The sequence below is a fragment of the Lonchura striata genome, chromosome 9 (genome assembly GCF_050655825.1).
Source record: "Lonchura striata isolate lonStrDom1 chromosome 9, ASM5065582v1, whole genome shotgun sequence".
NCBI lineage: Eukaryota > Metazoa > Chordata > Aves > Passeriformes > Estrildidae > Lonchura > Lonchura striata.
The window spans coordinates 11,986,138-12,005,381 of NC_140711.1; positions in this window are offsets into that span (position 1 = coordinate 11,986,138).

Here is a 19,244-nt window from a genome sequence, read left to right on the forward strand (position 1 = left end):
CTGATGTCAGTTTGTAGGGTTCCCTTGGGTCTATCAGGGCAGCACAAGTTTGAGGTGGGGACAACTTCGGTGTGGGGTCCATCCTTCGATATAAGGATTTTTTGCAGTCAGGGCCAGGGGCCCCTGGGCACATCCTTTTTCCATTTTCCCTGGGAAAGAAAACTCAGCAGTCCAGGTTCCTGATGTCAGTTTGTATGGCTCCCTTGGGTGTATTAGGGCAGCACAAGTGTGAGGTGGGTAAAACTTCGGTGTGGGGTCCATACTTATATATAAGGATTTTTTGTAGTGAGGCCCCAGCCCAGGGCCAGAGGCCCCTGGGCACATCCTTTTTCCATTTTCCCTGGGAAAGAAAACTCAGCAGTCCAGGTTCCTGATGTCAGTTTGTAGGGCTCCCTTGCGTCTATCAGGGCAGCACAAGTTAGAGGTGGGGACATCTTCGGTGTGGTGTCCATCCTTCGATATAAGGATTCTTTGCAGAGAGGCTCCAGCCAAGGGCCAGGGGACCCTGGGCACATCCTTTTTCCATTTTCCCTGGGAAAGAAACTCAGCAGTCCAGGTTCCTGATGTCAGTTTGTAGGGCTCCCTTGGGTGTATCAGGGCAGCACAAGTTTGAGGTGGGGACAACTTCGGTGTGGGGTCCATCCTTCGATATAAGGATTTTTTGCAATCAGGGCCATGGGCCCCTGGGCACACCCTTTTATCATTTTCCCTCGGAAAGAAAACTCAGCAGTCCAGGTTCCTGATGTCAGTTTGTAGGGCTCCCTTGGGTCTATCAGGGCAGCACAAGTTTGAGGTGGGGACAAATTCGGTGTGGTGTCCATCCTTCGATATAAGGATTCTTTGCAGAGAGGCTCCAGCCATGGGCCAGGGGCCCCTGGGCACATCCTTTTTCCATTTTCCCTGGGAAAGAAACTCAGCAATCCAGGTTCCTGATGTCAGTTTGTAGGACTCCCTTGGGTCTATCAGGGCAGCACAAGTTTGAGGTGGGGACAACTTCGGTGTGGGGTCCATCCTTCGATATAAGGATTTTTTGCAGTCAGGGCCAGGGGCCCCTGGGCACATCCTTTTTCCATTTTCCCTGGGAAAGAAAACTCAGCAGTCCAGGTTCCTGATGTCAGTTTGTAGGGCTCCCTTGCGTCTATCAGGGCAGCACAAGTTTGAGGTGGGGACAACTTCGGTGTGGGGTCCATCCTTCGATATAAGGATTTTTTGCAGTCAGGGCCAGGGGCCCCTGGGCACATCCTTTTTCCATTTTCCCTGGGAAAGAAAACTCAGCAGTCCAGGTTCCTGATGTCAGTTTGTAGGGCTCCCTTGGGTCTATCAGGGCAGCACAAGTTTGAGGTGGGGACAACTTCGGTGTGGGGTCCATCCTTCGATATAAGGATTTTTTGCAGTCAGGGCCAGGGGCCCCTGGGCACATCCTTTTTCCATTTTCCCTGGGAAAGAAAACTCAGCAGTCCAGGTTCCTGATGTCAGTTTGTAGGGCTCCCTTGGGTCTATCAGGGCAGCACAAGTTTGAGGTGGGGACAACTTCGGTGTGGGGTCCATCCTTCGATATAAGGATTTTTTGCTGTCAGGGCCAGGGGCCCAGGGCCAGGGGGCCCCTGGGAACATCCTTTTTCCATTTTCCCTGGGAAAGAAAACTCAGCAGTCCAGGTTCCTGATGTCAGTTTGTAGGGCTCCCTTGGGTCTATCAGGGCAGCACAAGTTTGAGGTGGGGACAACTTCGGTGTTGGGTCCATCCTTCGATATAAGGATTCTTTGCAGTGAGGCCCCAGCCCAGGGCCAGGGGCCCCTGGGCACATCCTTTTTCCATTTTCCCTGGGAAAGAAAACTCAGCAGTCCAGGTTCCTGATGTCAGTTTGTAGGGTTCCCTTGGGTCTATCAGGGCAGCACAAGTTTGAGGTGGGGACAACTTCGGTGTGGGGTCCATCCTTCGATATAAGGATTTTTTGCAGTCAGGGCCAGGGGCCCCTGGGCACACCCTTTTATCATTTTCCCTCGGAAAGAAAACTCAGCAGTCCAGGTTCCTGATGTCAGTTTGTAGGGCTCCCTTGGGTCTATCAGGGCAGCACAAGTTTGAGGTGGGGACAAATTCGGTGTGGTGTCCATCCTTCGATATAAGGATTCTTTGCAGAGAGGCTCCAGCCATGGGCCAGGGGCCCCTGGGCACATCCTTTTTCCATTTTCCCTGGGAAAGAAACTCAGCAGTCCAGGTTCCTGATGTCAGTTTGTAGGGCTCTCTTGGGTGTATCAGGGCAGCACAAGTTTGAGGTGGGGACAACTTCGGTGTGGGGTCCATCCTTCGATATAAGGATTTTTTGCAGTCAGGGCCAGGGGCCCCTGGGCACATCCTTTTTCCATTTTCCCTGGGAAAGAAAACTCAGCAGTCCAGGTTCCTGATGTCAGTTTGTAGGGCTCCCTTGGGTCTATCAGGGCAGCACAAGTGTGAGGTGGGGACAACTTCGGTGTGGGGTCCATCCTTCGATATAAGGATTTTTTGCTGTCAGGGCCAGGGGCCCCTGGGCACATCCTTTTTCCATTTTCCCTGGGAAAGAAAACTCAGCAGTCCAGGTTCCTGATGTCAGTTTGTAGGGCTCCCTTGGGTCTATCAGGGCAGCACAAGTTTGAGGTGGGGACAACTTCGGTGTGGGGTCCATCCTTCGATATAAGGATTTTTTGCAGTCAGGGCCAGGGGCCCCTGGGCACATCCTTTTTCCATTTTCCCTGGGAAAGAAAACTCAGCAGTCCAGGTTCCTGATGTCAGTTTGTAGGGCTCCCTTGGGTCTATCAGGGCAGCACAAGTTTGAGGTGGGGACAACTTCGGTGTGGGGTCCATCCTTCGATATAAGGATTTTTTGCTGTCAGGGCCAGGGGCCCAGGGCCAGGGGGCCCCTGGGAACATCCTTTTTCCATTTTCCCTGGGAAAGAAAACTCAGCAGTCCAGGTTCCTGATGTCAGTTTGTAGGGCTCCCTTGCGTCTATCAGGGCAGCACAAGTTTGAGGTGGGGACAACTTCGGTGTTGGGTCCATCCTTCGATATAAGGATTCTTTGCAGTGAGGCCCCAGCCCAGGGCCAGGGGCCCCTGGGCACATCCTTTTTCCATTTTCCCTGGGAAAGAAAACTCAGCAGTCCAGGTTCCTGATGTCAGTTTGTAGGGTTCCCTTGGGTCTATCAGGGCAGCACAAGTTTGAGGTGGGGACAACTTCGGTGTTGGGTCCATCCTTCGATATAAGGATTTTTTGCAGTCAGGGCCAGGGGCCCCTGGGCACATCCTTTTTCCATTTTCCCTGGGAAAGAAAACTCAGCAGTCCAGGTTCCTGATGTCAGTTTGTAGGGCTCCCTTGGGTCTATCAGGGCAGCACAAGTTTGAGGTGGGGACAAATTCGGTGTGGTGTCCATCCTTCGATATAAGGATTCTTTGCAGAGAGGCTCCAGCCATGGGCCAGGGGCCCCTGGGCACATCCTTTTTCCATTTTCCCTGGGAAAGAAACTCAGCAGTCCAGGTTCCTGATGTCAGTTTGTAGGGCTCTCTTGGGTGTATCAGGGCAGCACAAGTTTGAGGTGGGGACAACTTCGGTGTGGGGTCCATCCTTCGATATAAGGATTTTTTGCAGTCAGGGCCAGGGGCCCCTGGGCACATCCTTTTTCCATTTTCCCTGGGAAAGAAAACTCAGCAGTCCAGGTTCCTGATGTCAGTTTGTAGGGCTCCCTTGGGTCTATCAGGGCAGCACAAGTTTGAGGTGGGGACAACTTCGGTGTGGGGTCCATCCTTCGATATAAGGATTTTTTGCAGTCAGGGCCAGGGGCCCCTGGGCACATCCTATGGCCATTTTCCCTGGGAAAGAAAACTCAGCAGTCCAAGTTCCTGATGTCAGTTTGTAGGGCTCCCTTTGGTGTATCAGGGCAGCACAAGTTAGAGGTGGGGACATCTTCGGTGTGGTGTCCATCCTTCGATATAAGGATTCTTTGCAGAGAGGCTCCAGCCAAGGGCCAGGGGACCCTGGGCACATCCTTTTTCCATTTTCCCTGGGAAAGAAACTCAGCAGTCCAGGTTCCTGATGTCAGTTTGTAGGGCTCCCTTGGGTGTATCAGGGCAGCACAAGTTTGAGGTGGGGACAAATTCGGTGTGGGGCCCATCCTTCGATATATGGATTTTTTGCAGTCAGGGCCAGGGGCCCCTGGGCACAACCTTTTTCCATTTTCCCTGGGAAGGAAAACTCAGCAGTCCAGGTTCCTGATGTCAGTTTGTAGGGCTCCCTTGGGTCTATCAGGGCAGCACAAGTTTGAGGTGGGGACAACTTCGGTGTTGGGTCCATCCTTCGATATAAGGATTCTTTGCAGTGAGGCCCCAGCCCAGGGCCAGGGGCCCCTGGGCACATCCTTTTTCCATTTTCCCTGGGAAAGAAAACTCAGCAGTCCAGGTTCCTGATGTCAGTTTGTAGGGCTCTCTTGGGTGTATCAGGGCAGCACAAGTTTGAGGTGGGGACAACTTCGGTGTGGGGTCCATCCTTCGATATAAGGATTTTTTGCAGTCAGGGCCAGGGGCCCCTGGGCACATCCTTTTTCCATTTTCCCTGGGAAAGAAAACTCAGCAGTCCAGGTTCCTGATGTCAGTTTGTAGGGCTCCCTTGCGTCTATCAGGGCAGCACAAGTTTGAGGTGGGGACAACTTCGGTGTGGGGTCCATCCTTCGATATAAGGATTTTTTGCAGTCAGGGCCAGGGGCCCCTGGGCACATCCTTTTTCCATTTTCCCTGGGAAAGAAAACTCAGCAGTCCAGGTTCCTGATGTCAGTTTGTAGGGCTCCCTTGGGTCTATCAGGGCAGCACAAGTTTGAGGTGGGGACAACTTCGGTGTGGGGTCCATCCTTCGATATAAGGATTTTTTGCAGTCAGGGCCAGGGGCCCCTGGGCACATCCTTTTTCCATTTTCCCTGGGAAAGAAAACTCAGCAGTCCAGGTTCCTGATGTCAGTTTGTAGGGCTCCCTTGGGTCTATCAGGGCAGCACAAGTTTGAGGTGGGGACAACTTCGGTGTGGGGTCCATCCTTCGATATAAGGATTTTTTGCTGTCAGGGCCAGGGGCCCAGGGCCAGGGGGCCCCTGGGAACATCCTTTTTCCATTTTCCCTGGGAAAGAAAACTCAGCAGTCCAGGTTCCTGATGTCAGTTTGTAGGGCTCCCTTGGGTCTATCAGGGCAGCACAAGTTTGAGGTGGGGACAACTTCGGTGTTGGGTCCATCCTTCGATATAAGGATTCTTTGCAGTGAGGCCCCAGCCCAGGGCCAGGGGCCCCTGGGCACATCCTTTTTCCATTTTCCCTGGGAAAGAAAACTCAGCAGTCCAGGTTCCTGATGTCAGTTTGTAGGGTTCCCTTGGGTCTATCAGGGCAGCACAAGTTTGAGGTGGGGACAACTTCGGTGTGGGGTCCATCCTTCGATATAAGGATTTTTTGCAGTCAGGGCCAGGGGCCCCTGGGCACACCCTTTTATCATTTTCCCTCGGAAAGAAAACTCAGCAGTCCAGGTTCCTGATGTCAGTTTGTAGGGCTCCCTTGGGTCTATCAGGGCAGCACAAGTTTGAGGTGGGGACAAATTCGGTGTGGTGTCCATCCTTCGATATAAGGATTCTTTGCAGAGAGGCTCCAGCCATGGGCCAGGGGCCCCTGCGCACATCCTTTTTCCATTTTCCCTGGGAAAGAAACTCAGCAGTCCAGGTTCCTGATGTCAGTTTGTAGGGCTCTCTTGGGTGTATCAGGGCAGCACAAGTTTGAGGTGGGGACAACTTCGGTGTGGGGTCCATCCTTCGATATAAGGATTTTTTGCAGTCAGGGCCAGGGGCCCCTGGGCACATCCTTTTTCCATTTTCCCTGGGAAAGAAAACTCAGCAGTCCAGGTTCCTGATGTCAGTTTGTAGGGCTCCCTTGGGTCTATCAGGGCAGCACAAGTTTGAGGTGGGGACAACTTCGGTGTGGGGTCCATCCTTCGATATAAGGATTTTTTGCAGTCAGGGCCAGGGGCCCCTGGGCACATCCTTTTTCCATTTTCCCTGGGAAAGAAAACTCAGCAGTCCAGGTTCCTGATGTCAATTTGTAGGGCTCCCTTGGGTGTATCAGGGCAGCACAAGTTTGAGGTGGGGACAACTTCGGTGTGGGGTCCATCCTTCGATATAAGGATTTTTTGCTGTCAGGGCCAGGGTCCCAGGGCCAGGGGCCCCTGGGCTCATCCTTTTTCCATTTTCCCTGGGAAAGAAAACTCAGCAGTCCAGGTTCCTGATGTCAGTTTGTAGGGCTCCCTTGTGTGTATCAGGGCAGTACAAGTTTGAGGTGGGGACAACTTCGGTGTGGGGTCCATCCTTCGATATAAGGATTTTTTGCTGTCAGGGCCAGGGGCCCAGGGCCAGGGGCCCCTGGGCACGTCCTTTTTCCATTTTCCCTGGGAAAGAAAACTCAGCAGTCCAGGTTCCTGATGTCAGTTTGTAGGGTTCCCTTGGGTCTATCAGGGCAGTACAAGTTTGAGGTGGGGACAACTTCGGTGTGGGGTCCATCCTTCGATATAAGGATTTTTTGCTGTCAGGGCCAGGGGCCCAGGGCCAGGGGCCCCTGGGCACGTCCTTTATCCATTTTCCCTGGGAAAGAAAACTCAGCAGTCCAGGTTCCTGATGTCAGTTTGTAGGGCTCCCTTGGGTGTATCAGGGCAGCACAAGTTTGAGGTGGGGACAACTTTGGTCTGGGGTCCATCCTTCGATATAAGGATTTTTTGCAGTCAGGGCCAGGGGCCGAGGGCCAGGGGCCCCTGGGCACATCCTTTTTCCATTTTCCCTGGGAAAGAAAACTCAGCAGTCCAGGTTCCTGATGTCAGTTTGTAGGGCTCCCTTGGGTCTATCAGGGCAGCACAAGTTTGAGGTGGGGACAACTTCGGTGTGGGGTCCATCCTTCGATATAAAGATTCTTTGCAGTGAGGCCCCAGCCCAGGGCCAGGGGCCCCTGGGCACATCCTTTTTCCATTTACCCTGGGAAAGAAAACTCAGCAGTCCAGGTTCCTGATGTCAGTTTGTAGGGCTCCCTTGCGTCTATCAGGGCAGCACAAGTTTGAGGTGGGGACAACTTCGGTGTGGGGTCCATCCTTCGATATAAGGATTTTTTGCAGTCAGGGCCAGGGGCCCCTGGGCACATCCTTTTTCCATTTTCCCTGGGAAAGAAAACTCAGCAGTCCAGGTTCCTGATGTCAGTTTGTAGGGCTCCCTTGGGTCTATCAGGGCAGCACAAGTTTGAGGTGGGGACAACTTCGGTGTGGGGTCCATCCTTCGATATAAGGATTTTTTGCTGTCAGGGCCAGGGGCCCAGGGCCAGGGGGCCCCTGGGAACATCCTTTTTCCATTTTCCCTGGGAAAGAAAACTCAGCAGTCCAGGTTCCTGATGTCAGTTTGTAGGGCTCCCTTGGGTCTATCAGGGCAGCACAAGTTTGAGGTGGGGACAACTTCGGTGTTGGGTCCATCCTTCGATATAAGGATTCTTTGCAGTGAGGCCCCAGCCCAGGGCCAGGGGCCCCTGGGCACATCCTTTTTCCATTTTCCCTGGGAAAGAAAACTCAGCAGTCCAGGTTCCTGATGTCAGTTTGTAGGGTTCCCTTGGGTCTATCAGGGCAGCACAAGTTTGAGGTGGGGACAACTTCGGTGTGGGGTCCATCCTTCGATATAAGGATTTTTTGCAGTCAGGGCCAGGGGCCCCTGGGCACATCCTTTTATCATTTTCCCTCGGAAAGAAAACTCAGCAGTCCAGGTTCCTGATGTCAGTTTGTAGGGCTCCCTTGGGTCTATCAGGGCAGCACAAGTTTGAGGTGGGGACAAATTCGGTGTGGTGTCCATCCTTCGATATAAGGATTCTTTGCAGAGAGGCTCCAGCCATGGGCCAGGGGCCCCTGCGCACATCCTTTTTCCATTTTCCCTGGGAAAGAAACTCAGCAGTCCAGGTTCCTGATGTCAGTTTGTAGGGCTCTCTTGGGTGTATCAGGGCAGCACAAGTTTGAGGTGGGGACAACTTCGGTGTGGGGTCCATCCTTCGATATAAGGATTTTTTGCAGTCAGGGCCAGGGGCCCCTGGGCACATCCTTTTTCCATTTTCCCTGGGAAAGAAAACTCAGCAGTCCAGGTTCCTGATGTCAGTTTGTAGGGCTCCCTTGGGTCTATCAGGGCAGCACAAGTTTGAGGTGGGGACAACTTCGGTGTGGGGTCCATCCTTCGATATAAGGATTTTTTGCAGTCAGGGCCAGGGGCCCCTGGGCACATCCTTTTTCCATTTTCCCTGGGAAAGAAAACTCAGCAGTCCAGGTTCCTGATGTCAATTTGTAGGGCTCCCTTGGGTGTATCAGGGCAGCACAAGTTTGAGGTGGGGACAACTTCGGTGTGGGGTCCATCCTTCGATATAAGGATTTTTTGCTGTCAGGGCCAGGGGCCCAGGGCCAGGGGCCCCTGGGCTCATCCTTTTTCCATTTTCCCTGGGAAAGAAAACTCAGCAGTCCAGGTTCCTGATGTCAGTTTGTAGGGCTCCCTTGTGTGTATCAGGGCAGCACAAGTTTGAGGTGGGGACAACTTCGGTGTGGGGTCCATCCTTCGATATAAGGATTTTTTGCTGTCAGGGCCAGGGGCCCAGGGCCAGGGGCCCCTGGGCACGTCCTTTTTCCATTTTCCCTGGGAAAGAAAACTCAGCAGTCCAGGTTCCTGATGTCAGTTTGTAGGGTTCCCTTGGGTCTATCAGGGCAGTACAAGTTTGAGGTGGGGACAACTTCGGTGTGGGGTCCATCCTTCGATATAAGGATTTTTTGCTGTCAGGGCCAGGGGCCCAGGGCCAGGGGCCCCTGGGCACGTCCTTTATCCATGTTCCCTGGGAAAGAAAACTCAGCAGTCCAGGTTCCTGATGTCAGTTTGTAGGGCTCCCTTGGGTGTATCAGGGCAGCACAAGTTTGAGGTGGGGACAACTTTGGTCTGGGGTCCATCCTTCGATATAAGGATTTTTTGCAGTCAGGGCCAGGGGCCGAGGGCCAGGGGCCCCTGGGCACATCCTTTTTCCATTTTCCCTGGGAAAGAAAACTCAGCAGTCCAGGATCCTGATGTCAGTTTGTAGGGCTCCCTTGGGTCTAGCAGGGCAGCACAAGTTTGAGGTGGGGACAACTTCGGTGTGGGGTCCATCCTTCGATATAAAGATTCTTTGCAGTGAGGCCCCAGCCCAGGGCCAGGGGCCCCTGGGCACATCCTTTTTCCATTTACCCTGGGAAAGAAAACTCAGCAGTCCAGGTTCCTGATGTCAGTTTGTAGGGCTCCCTTGGGTGTATCAGGGCAGCACAAGTTTGAGGTGGGGACAAATTCGGTGTGGGCTCCATCCTTCGATATAAGGATTTTTTGCAGTCAGGGCCAGGGGCCTCTGGGCAAATCCTTTTTCCATTTTCCCTGGGAAAGAAAACTCAGCAGTCCAGGTTCCTGATGTCAGTTTGTAGGGTTCCTTTGGGTCTATCAGGGCAGCACAAGTTTGAGGTGGGGACAACTTCGGTGTGGGGTCCATCCTTCGATATAAGGATTTTTTGCAGTCAGGGCCAGGGGCCCCTGGGCACATCCTTTTTCCATTTTCCCTGGGAAAGAAAACTCAGCAGTCCAGGTTCCTGATGTCAGTTTGTAGGGCTCCCTTGGGTCTATCAGGGCAGCACAAGTTTGAGGTGGGGACAACTTCGGTGTGGGGTCCATCCTTCGATATAAGGATTTTTTGCTGTCAGGGCCAGGGGCCCAGGGCCAGGGGGCCCCTGGGAACATCCTTTTTCCATTTTCCCTGGGAAAGAAAACTCAGCAGTCCAGGTTCCTGATGTCAGTTTGTAGGGCTCCCTTGGGTGTATCAGGGCAGCACAAGTTTGAGGTGGGGACAACTTCGGTGTTGGGTCCATCCTTCGATATAAGGATTCTTTGCAGTGAGGCCCCAGCCCAGGGCCAGGGGCCCCTGGGCACAACCTTTTTCCATTTTCCCTGGGAAAGAAAACTCAGCAGTCCAGGTTCCTGATGTCAGTTTGTAGGGTTCCCTTGGGTCTATCAGGGCAGCACAAGTTTGAGGTGGGGACAACTTCGGTGTGGGGTCCATCCTTCGATATAAGGATTTTTTGCAGTCAGGGCCAGGGGCCCCTGGGCACACCCTTTTATCATTTTCCCTGGGAAAGAAAACTCAGCAGTCCAGGTTCCTGATGTCAGTTTGTAGGGCTCCCTTGGGTCTATCAGGGCAGTACAAGTTTGAGGTGGGGACAACTTCGGTGTGGGGTCCATCCTTCGATATAAGGATTTTTTGCTGTCAGGGCCAGGGGCCCAGGGCCAGGGGCCCCTGGGCACGTCCTTTTTCCATTTTCCCTGGGAAAGAAAACTCAGCAGTCCAGGTTCCTGATGTCAGTTTGTAGGGTTCCCTTGGGTCTATCAGGGCAGTACAAGTTTGAGGTGGGGACAACTTCGGTGTGGGGTCCATCCTTCGATATAAGGATTTTTTGCTGTCAGGGCCAGGGGCCCAGGGCCAGGGGCCCCTGGGCACGTCCTTTATCCATTTTCCCTGGGAAAGAAAACTCAGCAGTCCAGGTTCATGATGTCAGTTTGTAGGGCTCCCTTGGGTGTATCAGGGCAGCACAAGTTTGGGGTGGGGACAACTTTGGTCTGGGGTCCATCCTTCGATATAAGGATTTTTTGCAGTCAGGGCCAGGGGCCGAGGGCCAGGGGCCCCTGGGCACATCCTTTTTCCATTTTCCCTGGGAAAGAAAACTCAGCAGTCCAGGTTCCTGATGTCAGTTTGTAGGGCTCCCTTGGGTCTATCAGGGCAGCACAAGTTTGAGGTGGGGACAACTTCGGTGTGGGGTCCATCCTTCGATATAAAGATTCTTTGCAGTGAGGCCCCAGCCCAGGGCCAGGGGCCCCTGGGCACATCCTTTTTCCATTTACCCTGGGAAAGAAAACTCAGCAGTCCAGGTTCCTGATGTCAGTTTGTAGGGCTCCCTTGGGTGTATCAGGGCAGCACAAGTTTGAGGTGGGGACAAATTCGGTGTGGGCTCCATCCTTCGATATAAGGATTTTTTGCAGTCAGGGCCTGGGGCCTCTGGGCAAATCCTTTTTCCATTTTCCCTGGGAAAGAAAACTCAGCAATCCAGGTTCCTGATGTCAGTTTGTAGGGTTCCTTTGGGTCTATCAGGGCAGCACAAGTTTGAGGTGGGGACAACTTCGGTGTGGGGTCCATCCTTCGATATAAGGATTTTTTGCAGTCAGGGCCAGGGGCCCCTGGGCACATCCTTTTTCCATTTTCCCTGGGAAAGAAAACTCAGCAGTCCAGGTTCCTGATGTCAGTTTGTAGGGCTCCCTTGGGTCTATCAGGGCAGCACAAGTTTGAGGTGGGGACAACTTCGGTGTGGGGTCCATCCTTCGATATAAGGATTTTTTGCAGTCAGGGCCAGGGGCCCCTGGGCACATCCTTTTTCCATTTTCCCTGGGAAAGAAAACTCAGCAGTCCAGGTTCCTGATGTCAGTTTGTAGGGCTCCCTTGGGTCTATCAGGGCAGCACAAGTTTGAGGTGGGGACAACTTCGGTGTGGGGTCCATCCTTCGATATAAGGATTTTTTGCTGTCAGGGCCAGGGGCCCAGGGCCAGGGGGCCCCTGGGAACATCCTTTTTCCATTTTCCCTGGGAAAGAAAACTCAGCAGTCCAGGTTCCTGATGTCAGTTTGTAGGGCTCCCTTGGGTCTATCAGGGCAGCACAAGTTTGAGGTGGGGACAACTTCGGTGTTGGGTCCATCCTTCGATATAAGGATTCTTTGCAGTGAGGCCCCAGCCCAGGGCCAGGGGCCCCTGGGCACATCCTTTTTCCATTTTCCCTGGGAAAGAAAACTCAGCAGTCCAGGTTCCTGATGTCAGTTTGTAGGGTTCCCTTGGGTCTATCAGGGCAGCACAAGTTTGAGGTGGGGACAATTTCGGTGTGGGGTCCATCCTTCGATATAAGGATTTTTTGCAGTCAGGGCCAGGGGCCCCTGGGCACACCCTTTTATCATTTTCCCTGGGAAAGAAAACTCAGCAGTCCAGGTTCCTGATGTCAGTTTGTAGGGCTCCCTTGGGTCTATCAGGGCAGCACAAGTTTGAGGTGGGGACAAATTCGGTGTGGTGTCCATCCTTCGATATAAGGATTCTTTGCAGAGAGGCTCCAGCCATGGGCCAGGGGCCCCTGGGCACATCCTTTTTCCATTTTCCCTGGGAAAGAAACTCAGCAGTCCAGGTTCCTGATGTCAGTTTGTAGGGCTCTCTTGGGTGTATCAGGGCAGCACAAGTTTGAGGTGGGGACAACTTCGGTGTGGGGTCCATCCTTCGATATAAGGATTTTTTGCAGTCAGGGCCAGGGGCCCCTGGGCACATCCTTTTTCCATTTTCCCTGGGAAAGAAAACTCAGCAGTCCAGGTTCCTGATGTCAGTTTGTAGGGCTCCCTTGGGTCTATCAGGGCAGCACAAGTTTGAGGTGGGGACAACTTCGGTGTGGGGTCCATCCTTCGATATAAGGATTTTTTGCAGTCAGGGCCAGGGGCCCCTGGGCACATCCTTTTTCCATTTTCCCTGGGAAAGAAAACTCAGCAGTCCAGGTTCCTGATGTCAGTTTGTAGGGCTCCCTTGGGTCTATCAGGGCAGCACAAGTTTGAGGTGGGGACAACTTCGGTGTGGGGTCCATCCTTCGATATAAAGATTTTTTGAAGTCAGGGCCAGGGGCCCCTGGGCACATCCTATGGCCATTTTCCCTGGGAAAGAAAACTCAGCAGTCCAAGTTCCTGATGTCAGTTTGTAGGGCTCCCTTGGGTCTATCAGGGCAGCACAAGTTAGAGGTGGGGACATCTTCGGTGTGGTGTCCATCCTTCGATATAAGGATTCTTTGCAGAGAGGCTCCAGCCAAGGGCCAGGGGACCCTGGGCACATCCTTTTTCCATTTTCCCTGGGAAAGAAACTCAGCAGTCCAGGTTCCTGATGTCAGTTTGTAGGGCTCCCTTGGGTCTATCAGGGCAGCACAAGTTTGAGGTGGGGACAAATTCGGTGTGGGGCCCATCCTTCGATATATGGATTTTTTGCAGTCAGGGCCAGGGGCCCCTGGGCACAACCTTTTTCCATTTTCCCTGGGAAAGAAAACTCAGCAGTCCAGGTTCCTGATGTCAGTTTGTAGGGCTCCCTTGGGTCTATCAGGGCAGCACAAGTTTGAGGTGGGGACAATTTCGGTGTGGGGTCCATCCTTCGATATAAGGATTTTTTGCTGTCAGGGCCAGGGGCCCAGGTCCAGGGGGCCCCTGGGAACATCCTTTTTCCATTTTCCCTGGGAAAGAAAACTCAGCAGTCCAGGTTCCTGATGTCAGTTTGTAGGGTTCCCTTGGGTCTATCAGGGCAGCAGAAGTTTGAGGTGGGGACAACTTCGGTGTGGGGTCCATCCGTCAATATAAGGATTTTTTGCAGTCAGGGCCAGGGGCCCCTGGGCACATCCTTTTTCCATTTTCCCTGGGAAAGAAAACTCAGCAGTCCAGGTTCCTGATGTCAGTTTGTAGGGCTCCCTTGGGTCTATCAGGGCAGCACAAGTTTGAGGTGGGGACAACTTCGGTGTGGGGTCCATCCTTCGATATAAGGATTTTTTGCAATCAGGGCCAGGGGCCCCTGGGCACACCCTGTTATCATTTTCCCTGGGAAAGAAAACTCAGCAGTCCAGGTTCCTGATATCAGTTTGTAGGGTTCCCTTGGGTCTATCAGGGCAGCACAAGTTTGAGGTGTGGAGAACTTCGGTGTGGGGTCCGTCCTTCAATATAAGGATTTTTTGCAGTCAGGGCCAGGGGCCCCTGGGCACATCCTTTTTCCATTTTCCCTGGGAAAGAAACTCAGCAATCCAGGTTCCTGATGTCAGTTTGTAGGGCTCCCTTGGGTCTATCAGGGCAGCACAAGTTTGAGGTGGGGACAACTTCGGTGTTGGGTCCATCCTTCGATATAAGGATTCTTTGCAGTGAGGCCCCAGCCCAGGGCCAGGGGCCTCTGGGCACATCCTTTTTCCATTTTCCCTGGGAAAGAAAACTCAGCAGTCCAGGTTCCTGATGTCAGTTTGTAGGGCTCCCTTGGGTCTATCAGGGCAGCACAAGTTTGAGGTGGGGACAACTTCGGTGTGGGGTCCATCCTTCGATATAAAGATTCTTTGCAGTGAGGCCCCAGCCCAGGGCCAGGGGCCCCTGGGCACATCCTTTTTCCATTTACCCTGGGAAAGAAAACTCAGCAGTCCAGGTTCCTGATGTCAGTTTGTAGGGCTCCCTTGGGTGTATCAGGGCAGCACAAGTTTGAGGTGGGGACAAATTCGGTGTGGGCTCCATCCTTCGATATAAGGATTTTTTGCAGTCAGGGCCTGGGGCCTCTGGGCAAAACCTTTTTCCATTTTCCCTGGGAAAGAAAACTCAGCAATCCAGGTTCCTGATGTCAGTTTGTAGGGTTCCTTTGGGTCTATCAGGGCAGCACAAGTTTGAGGTGGGGACAACTTCGGTGTGGGGTCCATCCTTCGATATAAGGATTTTTTGCAGTCAGGGCCAGGGGCCCCTGGGCACATCCTTTTTCCATTTTCCCTGGGAAAGAAAACTCAGCAGTCCAGGTTCCTGATGTCAGTTTGTAGGGCTCCCTTGGGTCTATCAGGGCAGCACAAGTTTGAGGTGGGGACAACTTCGGTGTGGGGTCCATCCTTCGATATAAGGATTTTTTGCAGTCAGGGCCAGGGGCCCCTGGGCACATCCTTTTTCCATTTTCCCTGAGAAAGAAAACTCAGCAGTCCAGGTTCCTGATGTCAGTTTGTAGGGCTCCCTTGGGTCTATCAGGGCAGCACAAGTTTGAGGTGGGGACAACTTCGGTGTGGGGTCCATCCTTCGATATAAGGATTTTTTGCTGTCAGGGCCAGGGGCCCAGGGCCAGGGGGCCCCTGGGAACATCCTTTTTCCATTTTCCCTGGGAAAGAAAACTCAGCAGTCCAGGTTCCTGATGTCAGTTTGTAGGGCTCCCTTGGGTCTATCAGGGCAGCACAAGTTTGAGGTGGGGACAACTTCGGTGTTGGGTCCATCCTTCGATATAAGGATTCTTTGCAGTGAGGCCCCAGCCCAGGGCCAGGGGCCCCTGGGCACATCCTTTTTCCATTTTCCCTGGGAAAGAAAACTCAGCAGTCCAGGTTCCTGATGTCAGTTTGTAGGGTTCCCTTGGGTCTATCAGGGCAGCACAAGTTTGAGGTGGGGACAATTTCGGTGTGGGGTCCATCCTTCGATATAAGGATTTTTTGCAGTCAGGGCCAGGGGCCCCTGGGCACACCCTTTTATCATTTTCCCTGGGAAAGAAAACTCAGCAGTCCAGGTTCCTGATGTCAGTTTGTAGGGCTCCCTTGGGTCTATCAGGGCAGCACAAGTTTGAGGTGGGGACAAATTCGGTGTGGTGTCCATCCTTCGATATAAGGATTCTTTGCAGAGAGGCTCCAGCCATGGGCCAGGGGCCCCTGGGCACATCCTTTTTCCATTTTCCCTGGGAAAGAAACTCAGCAGTCCAGGTTCCTGATGTCAGTTTGTAGGGCTCTCTTGGGTGTATCAGGGCAGCACAAGTTTGAGGTGGGGACAACTTCGGTGTGGGGTCCATCCTTCGATATAAGGATTTTTTGCAGTCAGGGCCAGGGGCCCCTGGGCACATCCTTTTTCCATTTTCCCTGGGAAAGAAAACTCAGCAGTCCAGGTTCCTGATGTCAGTTTGTAGGGCTCCCTTGGGTCTATCAGGGCAGCACAAGTTTGAGGTGGGGACAACTTCGGTGTGGGGTCCATCCTTCGATATAAGGATTTTTTGCAGTCAGGGCCAGGGGCCCCTGGGCACATACTTTTTCCATTTTCCCTGGGAAAGAAAACTCAGCAGTCCAGGTTCCTGATGTCAGTTTGTAGGGCTCCCTTGGGTCTATCAGGGCAGCACAAGTTTGAGGTGGGGACAACTTCGGTGTGGGGTCCATCCTTCGATATAAAGATTTTTTGAAGTCAGGGCCAGGGGCCCCTGGGCACATCCTATGGCCATTTTCCCTGGGAAAGAAAACTCAGCAGTCCAAGTTCCTGATGTCAGTTTGTAGGGCTCCCTTGGGTCTATCAGGGCAGCACAAGTTAGAGGTGGGGACATCTTCGGTGTGGTGTCCATCCTTCGATATAAGGATTCTTTGCAGAGAGGCTCCAGCCAAGGGCCAGGGGACCCTGGGCACATCCTTTTTCCATTTTCCCTGGGAAAGAAACTCAGCAGTCCAGGTTCCTGATGTCAGTTTGTAGGGCTCCCTTGGGTCTATCAGGGCAGCACAAGTTTGAGGTGGGGACAAATTCGGTGTGGGGCCCATCCTTCGATATATGGATTTTTTGCAGTCAGGGCCAGGGGCCCCTGGGCACAACCTTTTTCCATTTTCCCTGGGAAAGAAAACTCAGCAGTCCAGGTTCCTGATGTCAGTTTGTAGGGCTCCCTTGGGTCTATCAGGGCAGCACAAGTTTGAGGTGGGGACAATTTCGGTGTGGGGTCCATCCTTCGATATAAGGATTTTTTGCTGTCAGGGCCAGGGGCCCAGGGCCAGGGGGCCCCTGGGAACATCCTTTTTCCATTTTCCCTGGGAAAGAAAACTCAGCAGTCCAGGTTCCTGATGTCAGTTTGTAGGGTTCCCTTGGGTCTATCAGGGCAGCAGAAGTTTGAGGTGGGGACAACTTCGGTGTGGGGTCCATCCGTCAATATAAGGATTTTTTGCAGTCAGGGCCAGGGGCCCCTGGGCACATCCTTTTTCCATTTTCCCTGGGAAAGAAAACTCAGCAGTCCAGGTTCCTGATGTCAGTTTGTAGGGCTCCCTTGGGTCTATCAGGGCAGCACAAGTTTGAGGTGGGGACAACTTCGGTGTGGGGTCCATCCTTCGATATAAGGATTTTTTGCAATCAGGGCCAGGGGCCCCTGGGCACACCCTGTTATCATTTTCCCTGGGAAAGAAAACTCAGCAGTCCAGGTTCCTGATATCAGTTTGTAGGGTTCCCTTGGGTCTATCAGGGCAGCACAAGTTTGAGGTGTGGTGAACTTCGGTGTGGGGTCCATCCTTCAATATAAGGATTTTTTGCAGTCAGGGCCAGGGGCCCCTGGGCACATCCTTTTTCCATTTTCCCTGGGAAAGAAACTCAGCAGTCCAGGTTCCTGATGTCAGTTTGTAGGGCTCCCTTGGGTCTATCAGGGCAGCACAAGTTTGAGGTGGGGACAACTTCGGTGTTGGGTCCATCCTTCGATATAAGGATTCTTTGCAGTGAGGCCCCAGCCCAGGGCCAGGGGCCTCTGGGCACATCCTTTTTCCATTTTCCCTGGGAAAGAAAACTCAGCAGTCCAGGTTCCTGATGTCAGTTTGTAGGGCTCCCTTGGGTCTATCAGGGCAGCACAAGTTTGAGGTGGGGACAACTTCGGTGTGGGGTCCATCCTTCGATATAAGGATTCTTTGCAGTGAGGCTCCAGCCCAGGGCCAGGGGCCCCTGGGCACATCCTTTTTCCATTTTCCCTGGGAAAGAAAACTCAGCAGTCCAGGTTCCTGATGTCAGTTTGTAGGGCTCCCTTGGGTGTATCAGGGCAGCACAAGTTTGAGGTGGGGACAACTTCGGTCTGGGGTCCATCCTTCGATATAAGGATTTTTGCAGTCAGGGCCAGGGGCCCCTGGGCACATCCTTTTTCCATTTCCCCAGGGAAAGAAAACTCAGCAGTCCAGGTTCCTGATGTCAGTTTCTAGGGCTCCCTTGGGTGTATCAGGGCAGCACAAGTTTGAGGTGGGGACAAATTCGGTGTGGGGTCCATCCTTCGATATAAGGATTTTTTGCAGTCAGGGCCAGGGGCCCCTGGGCACATCCTTTTTCCATTTTCCCTGGGAAAGAAAACTCAGCAGTCCAGGTTCCTGATGTCAGTTTGTAGCGTTCCCTTGGGTCTATCAGGGCAGCACAAGTTTGAGGTGGGGAAAACTTCGGTGTGGGGTCCATCCTTTGATATAAGGATTTTTTGCAGTCAGGGACAGGGGCCCCTGGGCACATCCTTTTTCCATTTTCCCTGGGAAAGAAAACTCAGCAGTCCAGGTTCCTGATGTCAGTTTGTAGGGCTCCCTTGGGTCTATCACGGCAGCACAAGTTTGAGGTGGGGACAACTTCGGTGTGGGGTCCATCCTTCGATATAAGGATTTTTTGCAGTCAGGGCCAGGGGCCCCTGGGCACATCCTTTTTCCATTTTCCCTGGGAAAGAAAACTCAGCAGTCCAGGTTCCTGATGTCAGTTTGTATGGCTCCCTTGGGTGTATCAGGGCAGCACAAGTGTGAGGTGGGTAAAACTTCGGTGTGGGGTCCATACTTATATATAAGGATTTTTTGTAGTGAGGCCCCAGCCCAGGGCCAGAGGCCCCTGGGCACATCCTTTTTCCATTTTCCCTGGGAAAGAAAACTCAGCAGTCCAGGTTCCTGATGTCAGTTTGTAGGGCTCCCTTGCGTCTATCAGGGCAGCACAAGTTAGAAGTGGGGATATCTTCGGTGTGGTGTCCATCCTTCGATATAAGGATTCTTTGCAGAGAGGCTCCAGCCAAGGGCCAGGGGACCCTGGGCACATCCTTTTTCCATTTTCCCTGGGAAAGAAACTCAGCAGTCCAGGTTCCTGATGTCAGTTTGTAGGGCTCCCTTGGGTCTATCAGGGCAGCACAAGTTTGAGGTGGGGACAACTTCGGTGTGGGGCCCATCCTTCGATATAAGGATTTTTTGCAGTCAGGGCCAGGGGCCCCTGGGCACATCCTTTTTCCATTTTCCCTGGGAAAGAAAACTCAGCAGTCCAGGTTCCTGATGTCAGTTTGTAGGGCTCCCTTGGGTCTATCAGGGCAGCACAAGTGTGAGGTGGGGACAACTTCGGTGTGGGGTCCATCCTTCGATATAAGGATTTTTTGCTGTCAGGGCCAGGGGCCCCTGGGCACATTCTTTTTCCATTTTCCCTGGGAAAGAAAACTCAGCAATCCAGGTTCCTGATGTCAGTTTGTAGGGCTCCCTTGGGTCTATCAGGGCAGCACAAGTTTGAAGTGGGGACAACTTCGGTGTGGGGTCCATCCTTCGATATAAGGATTTTTTGCTGTCAGGGCCAGGGGCCCAGGGCCAGGGGCCCCTGGGCACATCCTTTTTCCCTTTTCCCTGGGAAAGAAAACTCAGCAGT